Consider the following 8,414-nt stretch of genomic DNA (forward strand, 5'->3'; position numbering starts at 1 on the left):
TACAGGTAGCGGAAGGTCCATGTCTTTCGATCCAAGACAGGAGTTTTTGAACTGGACTTTTTTTTTTGTCGTCCATTGGTATAGAGTTGGAAAGGGTGAAGGGGCTTGTCCCTTTGAAATGATAAGTAGAGTCTTCCTACACTGAGGGATTGTCATTGAAGTCTTTGTTTGCCCACTGGTGGCTCACAAGCGTCTGTGAACTTGAGGGTCGGTGCGGAATAGAAATGACCATGTAGCCTACTTTTTCAGGTCACCTAATGAGGGGGGAAATGTATTCACATATTTTCCTGGTTGTATTACGCTTGCACGATACACGTTTCCCTTTGAAGCCCCAAGGTTGCAGGTTCAGTTTTGAAGTGGTTTTTCAATCATCCCTCAGCATTGAAGTTTTCTTTTGTGCTTTCGGGATCTGGGCTTCACAGGGGCTACCTGGGTCCTGTTCATCCTCAGAATAGCTACATAATGTATGGTCCACAGCACGCAAGATTAGTTTAATGGTGATGTTGTTGAGTTTTGAGATGATGAATAACCCAGACATACTAGAGACCACGTAAAAAAAAAGAAAGTCCCACAAAATTAAAATGAAGTGAATATTTAGGACTGGATGCATCTGTGCAAGTTTCTGCCAGATCGTCCATCCCTCGGGCGACTGCATTTGGTCCAGACCTGCATGCAGCAGCACAGGCGCCTCCAAGCAATTTTTCTCCTCCATCATCACCTGTATTAAACACTCTCACACAACCCTCCCCCCCAAATCCCCCACCCCTGCGGCTAGCTCACCACATCCCCAACCCATTTCCCCGCATTTTCAGGGCTCTTTGTAGCTGTACCCCCTGGTCAGATTCACAGCGGGGACCCCTCCAGCCCATCAGAGAAGTAATTCACACTCTGCCTCATTTGAGTTATTTACTCTATTACCACCCTGGCTGGGCCCATTCCTCGTAAAGCTGCCCACTGAGACCTGCAGCTCAGGCTGGGTACCCGGGCTTTCCAGCACGACTGGCAATGCCCCCTCTCCCCCCCAGTACATCCCCCACCACCCACACACACACACCCACACACACACACACCCACACACTGCATTATGACGGGGGGTGCTGCCACCCCAATCTGCAGCTGGCACAGTATGGGGGGGTGCCGGTTAGTGGCCGAGATGAGTGTGGAGATTGCTCAGCTAGCTTGGAGTAGAGAGGTGTAGATGGTACATTGGAGTGTGTTTATGTGCTTGCGTGTGTGTGTGTGTGTGTGTGTGTGTGTGTGTGTGTGTGTGTGTCGGGCACATCTTCTCCCCATTGGTAGTCGTCTTTTGTAAGTCATTATCACACCCAAAGCCTGGCGCTTCTCTCCGATGACTGGCTAGATTTACATGACTTTGTCTGGGGACCCGTGAAACAGACAGGGTCCAGTGGAGAGATGAGCAAGAGGACAACACCACCATCCTCTCCAAAAAAAATGTGAAGGACAGCACAGTCACACCTTGATGAAAAAAAAGCCCCTTTTTTTCGGGAGGGGTACATGGCACTCCTCATACTTTACACAATAGGGTGACAGTCTCCATCTCGCCCATTGTAGAATTGAAATAGCCCCCTTCTCATGAAAAATTCCCTCGAGCTCATCTGGCAGGTTTAACAACTCTTCTTCATCTGCCATCTTTCTTCACGTCATTTCAATTTCAAATCATGTCACTTTTCTTTCACATATCACCATGTCGTTTTACACCAGCTCTTTCTGGAGTCGACTGACTGTATTACATCGTCTTCAGTATTGGACAGAAACTCCCAGAGAAAGGCACATTGGTCAATTTGGTGAGACTATTTGTGCTGCTATTATAGTTCTGTGGAGATAGCAGGGGAGCTTGGGCTGGGCATTTTTTTTTTTAGTGACAGTAAGCTTTTCACATTTCTGGGAAGTAATTTACAGTCTATACCTTTTGACCTGTGTCCGACTGAAAGCACATGACACCCCTAATTTGTGTTGCGATCAATACAACTTTCAGATATGAATGCATCTGTAGTAGTGATTTATAATTGTAAAGATCAAACTTACTACATAACACAGAGACATAGAACGAAGACAAATGCGATGTTACCTATATTAGCTTAGCACTAACTAACTTTATAACTTAAGCAGTAAACGGCTCCTGTGCTAGGATACTCAACCTTAAAGGCAACCTTTTCTGAGGCTCAGGACTTCTGAATTTCTGAGAAAAATACTCATCATGTGGAGCGCCTTTAGCTCAGTTTGTAAGGTGTCCCCCCCCATGGGCCTCGGCCAGCAGCGGACCCGGGTTCGATTCCAGCCCGCGGTCGTTCTCTGCATGTCACTCCCCTCTCTGCCCCATTTCAACTCTGTCTCTACACTGTCAATAAAGCATAAACATTCCAAAAAACATATATATAAAACAAAAAAATACTCATTAGGGTGTGTATATGTCAGCATAACATTTTGAACAGAAAGTCTGCATTACAACCTCGGCATGAAAATAACTGATCCTCCATGATGCAGGGCCACTTCTAATGAAATCACCTATTGCATTGCATTATGGATAATGTACGATCCATTGTTTATGGATCGTTGTAGTGAATACAAGTCAGAAAACCCTTTTTCATTTCGACTTTAAATTTTACTTTTGACCAGTCTTCGAGAAGTCGGTCTCTTGTGAATCGCCGATCTAAAGGGACACTTACCTCTATTCGTAATGCACTTCTATGAAGAGAAAAAAACATGTTATGTGTTCAGGTCCAAGCTGAGATCATCCTGGTGACACCCTCGGGATTTGATCTGTGTGATCTCTTTTTCAGAAATATTCATGTTCATCAGCTGAAACAGAAAAAAATATTTTGTCATGGTATTTGTGCGTGTGTGTGTGTGTGTGTGTGTGTGTGTATCTGTGTGTGATTGCATTTGTGTGTGTGTGTGTGTGTGTGTGTGTGTGTGTTTGCATTTGTGTGTGTGTGTGTGTGTGTGTGTGTGTGTACCTGTATGTGCAGGGCTGTGTCAGAACAGAGCTCCAGAGTGTTACAATTGGTGTTTGCCCTCTTGCCTCTCCCAACTGTCCCTGGTGGAGTTGTGACAGCTGGACAGGTGTTTGATGCCGCCCCTATTCAAAGTGTGGCTCACACCATTTAAAAAGTGAGGACACACTTTGCTGTTTTGCATACGCTCAGGTTCCAGGGTCTCTGGAAGTCAATCTGATGTGTCAATGATGGAGTCTCACCCAAATGGACACAAGTGCACCAGCAGTTTCCTTTGCTCTTTTTCTTTATGTTTTGTATGTATAAAATGATCTATTTGATATATTATTTTATTATAAGACATCTTCATATGTAAAGATTAGTAAAGCATTTTAAATACATTTGACAAACAGAGAAGTTCTGCATTTAGGGGAAAAAAATACACCATCACAGATGTGTTGGTCTCCTATCAAACTGTTGTTGGGTTCCTACAGTTCTTTGCATGATATTTATGAATAATCATATACAAGTAGAGACAGCTGGTAGAAACTTGGGAATTACATACAGCAAGAAGTTCTTCAGTCACAACACAGCTCTGCAAAGTGTTTGCAAACAAAGATTTTGAGCAAGTTTTTTGTATCCAGTGGCCCATTGTCTCATTATCACATGATTTGTAGTAGTGCAATATTATGAGAGGAACTGTACTATCTACTATTAAACCTGCAGTGTGTAGAATTGTGGGTTTAGCAGATTTTGTAGAAAGTAATTATAATATCCATAAGTAGGGGAGAACGGGGTAATCTTAGCCACTTTTTACATGTGCTTCCCTCTAAGCGAGCTAAAGTGATTTATCACTCACATTTACACATTTCCCATTAATTCAGGATGTTTCCTAGAAATGGGCATTAGCAGAATTTTTTCAAGACAAAGGGCAGTGAAAATATGATTGTTTTAAAAAAAGTTGTCATGTGGCTCACTTTACCCCACCTGTGGGGTAAAGTGAGTCAGACCAGAAAAATCTACGGGGTAAAGTGAACCACTTACTTTTTCCACTCTGAAACTACCATAACAACACATATTGTAGCAGTTAGAATCCTGAAAGCTATCCACACATTCCAGAACTAATGTCGGACTAGTAAAAGAATGATGGGGTTTGGTCAATTAAGCAAAGCAAATTTTCTAAACACTTGAAAGTAACTCTGAACAAATCAAATACAACATATTATAATTCAAAAGGTTTTAATAAGATTCAAATTAAAGATAGAACCAGTTAGATTAGAACACAGCCTGGGACTCAGAACACACGTCCCTTAGAGCCAGCTTGTGTCTGGGGGTCAAATCATAGGAAAATCAGAACCAGCGAGAACAGCCTGGGACTCAGAACACAGGAGAAGACCCAACTGGATTATAACATCAGCCTGTCATACTCTACAACTAGGCCTACTCTACATTCCAGCCCTGAAGGTTACAGGGAAAGATGAGAAGGTGCTCTTTCCGTGTGGTTGCCCCAGGTCGTCTTCCTGGTGTATTTCCTTGGCATGATGGCTTTTCTACAATGTGTATGACATTAAAATAAAACATATGTTATGTAATATTACATTACAATATGTTAAAGACTAAACTTAACTTGTGCTTCATGGTGGGGAAAGTGAGACTTTGGCCGTTTCTCAATTTGCGTTCTTTTCTGTACTTGTGTGCTTGCGTTCTCGTAAAACGTCATCAACCGTAGCCCAAGTACTGTTCCAATTCAAAGTTCGCATCAAGTCAAGTACCCGGAAGTGTTCCTGATGTGTTCTTCAACTGGCCATTCTATCGAGGATGCATCGGTGGTGACTTGTGCGGACTTGGGGCCGTTAGATATCCCAGAATGCATTTCGCAGCGTAGTAGCAGAGCAAGGAGGCAGAGTCGGCAGAGGCGGACAAGGCGGAGAAACCCACAACTGTAAGCATAATTATTACTATTTTATAAATACTACTTTTGTTTCAGAATACCGGTATGTTGTTTTGAAGTTTTTATTAGATGATAATTTAATTCTCCAACCTGTCAAATCCTACGTAGCTCCGTAAACGTCCGACTGCTAGCTTGCCCAGCTGTCCCACGGGGATTTCTAGCTTCCCCCACGGGGATTTCTAGCTTCCCCCACGGGGATTTCTAGCTTCCCCCGCGGGACAGCGAGCTTGCCCCGGGGGATTTCTAGCTTCCCCCCTGGGACAGGGACAGCTAGTCCCGTTTGGGGGTGCAACGTTGTGGTTCATAACCGTATGGTGAATTGCCCTAATGTGGGACACTGCTTAACCTGGGATACCTAAGGTCCATCGCATTTATCTCCTATTTCTGACACATGTTAATAGATAATATTGTTGTCAAATCAAAGCAGGGGTTCCCTGTGATTGAAATCACATGAATTCACAAATCAATGCTAAGGCTCTACATTTGAATGGTATCATGTATTGGTCAAATGTATTGGCTTGATATGTTAATATATTACATAAGTTGTAATTGCAAATACTGTCCTCACCCTATGTTTTTTATGTATACTTTATTATACTAGCTATGTTTTTTGAGCAAATTGTTTTGATATCAACAGTGTTTTTTATATTTTACATTCACATGTATACTGGCAAATTCAGTTACAAATGGACTTCAGGAGGCAAGAGTTTCAAGAAGAAAATCGCTACTTTATTTAGCATAAAAAACAGAAGATGTCTGCTGAAAGTTGACTCATTCAGCATCAAGTCTTTTATAGACTTCAAACATGGTTAAACTCAACATGGCAAGCAAGTTAAAATCAGCTAATTTAAATATTAAAAACTGTACACAGAGGAGAATAAAACATGTCATTACAAATATGTACATTTATTTACAAAGCTAGGAATATTTACAAACCATGTTCTTATTATTATCTCCAGAGACCTAAGGAAGATGGCCCACCAGCGTGTTCTGATGATCCCAAACGACCTCTCCACAATGTTGCGCCCTCTGGCCTTTTGTACCGGGCTTCAATATGACCTGGTAATCAAAATTCACATGGATGGGTGGCGGTAGAGCCTAATGATGGCCACGGGACGCTGCAGGCAGGAGTACCCTCCATCACCCAGCAAGAAGTAGGTGGGTACAGGGCCTAATTATAGAACGGGGAACGCCGGAGCACGAGAGCATCATGCACCGACCCCGGGTTCCCGATGTAAATGTCTATACATTTGCTCTTAGCATCACAGATACCCTGCAGGATGATGGAAGTGAAGAGCTTCCTGTTAAAGTAGCTTTTCTTCTGTTCTGCAGGTGGCAGGACTCTGACATGGCACCCATCAATGCCCCGGCAGCAGATCTGAAGGCCGAGCAAAGCCTGCCCCCACCTCCTCCATCTCCTCTGGCTTGGGGAAATGGATGACCCGATGGAGGATGGCCTCCACCACGCCATGGACCGTCACCCTGCACAACGCACCACAGGCCAGCTTGAATTTGGGACGCTGCTGGCCTTGCTGCCCCGGCCGGAAGAAAGCCCATGGATGGAGCCATGAGGTCGAGGTGCTGATGGGGGTAGCCTGTCGAAACTATCCCTGGAGAGCCTGAAGGCTGGCTTCAGGTCCCCCTCCAGAAAAGAAGACAGCCAGGATAGGCACAGGGGTGTTGAGCTTTGTGTACAGCTGTGAGCTGCTTCTAAAAATAATAATAAATATATTTTTAACATCGTTGATTCAGTTATTTACTATTTATATTATTTATGTTTATTGTGTGTGTGTGTGTGTGTGTGTGTATATATAGCCCTGGAAAAAAATTAAGACACCACTCCAAATGTTCAGTGTCTCTTGTTTTATTTTTAAGAGGCATATGTTTGGCTTAAAATGAACATTTTGATTTTATACTATAAAGTACTGACAACATTTCTTCCAAATTCACAATTAAAGTATTGTCATTCAGACCATTTTCAATAAGTAATTTAGAGATAAGAAATTTTAAGAAAAATACGGACTGGTCTCTTAATTTTGTCCGGCGCTATATATATTTACTATTGATAGATATATATACCAGTATATGCCATGCTTATTTGTTTATTTTAAGTACAATCAATTGCAATTATGTATTTAATATGTATTGTCTGCTAAGAAGTGTTAAAGTCTATCAGAATTAAAAAATCCATTAAACATTTTACTTGTTTGATCAGTAAAGGGCCTATGAATTATTACATGCCTAGGTTTTTTTTAATACATTTTAGCCTGTTATATATGTTGTGTGTAGCTTTAAGGGGCTTCAACTTTCCACCCTGTGGTAAAATGATAATTCACTCATTACAGTCAAGTGTATTTATCAATATTAAACGATAAATTGAAAGGTTAAAAACAAGCCATAACAATAAAACACATACGACGTGAGATAGACAACTGAGGAGGGCTCGTCTCCACCGCATCCCAGCTCTGTAGCACAGTTAACGAGCCGAGGTGATGACGCCATCGAGTCCGCTGCCGTTCCAATTGCAGGTGCGTCCTCCCGTTCTCGGAAGTTTGTACTTAGAAGTCCGGACTTAGCAAGTTCGAACTTCCAAGTCCGCAAGTCCGTACTCTGTGTACTTGGAATTGAGAAACGGCCAGTGTCTCACTTTCCCCCACAGCATTTGGCTCACTTTCCCCCACCACCACAATTTGAGAAAAAAACTACCTCTCTTAGCATTTCAGGTTAATCTTTAGCTAATATCATCACATGGTTTTTATATGTTGGTAGTTCATCAACACGTATGATAAAAGTTTTTCTACGTGAATACATTTGCTTTGGCACAACAGTTGATTAAGTTGACAGCAAGAACATGTACTTTTACATGCAAAATACCTATTTTGGTGAAAAAAACATGCTTACCACAGCACCATGAGGTCCTCTCTTTCAGGGCCATGGGGAAATGAGTGGGGCTTGAAAACATATATCTCACATGACCACAAATGTTTTCCGTTGCCTAGATACAGGGGGTGGCTCACATTACCCGATGCCTCAGATTCCCCCGTTCTCCCCTACATTTAATTTAGTGCATAATAGCTGAACATTTTTTTTTATTATTTTTTTTTCCTTAGAAAGGGTCTCATATGTCCATATTTCTGCATATTTTGGACCAAGGCCTAGTGCCGCCATCTTGAAAGTGTCATAGTTGGAATGTCATCAGGAGCATTGTTTAAAATTCAGAATTGTTCTTGTCCTTGAAGGCCACTGTAGCTTCTGTTATTATTCGAAATCACACGTTTGTAAAACAGTGCTTATAATACAGACACAAAGCAAAGAAAAAAAGTTAGATTTTTTTAAGTTTGGCTGTTTATTTGGATCCCGTTTAGAAATGAATTCATATTGGCACGGCGAAATAAATCAACAAATAACAAAAAAACAACGGTTCAAAGTAGTTTCCAGGGGCAGCCCTTTTGGCGCAGATTAAGGGAAGCCAGCTGCAGTGTAGTCTTCTCCCTTTTCCATCTCCTGTC

The sequence above is a fragment of the Ammodytes marinus genome, assembly GCF_949987685.1.
Source record: "Ammodytes marinus genome assembly, chromosome: 11".
NCBI classification, from domain to species: Eukaryota; Metazoa; Chordata; class Actinopteri; order Uranoscopiformes; family Ammodytidae; genus Ammodytes; species Ammodytes marinus.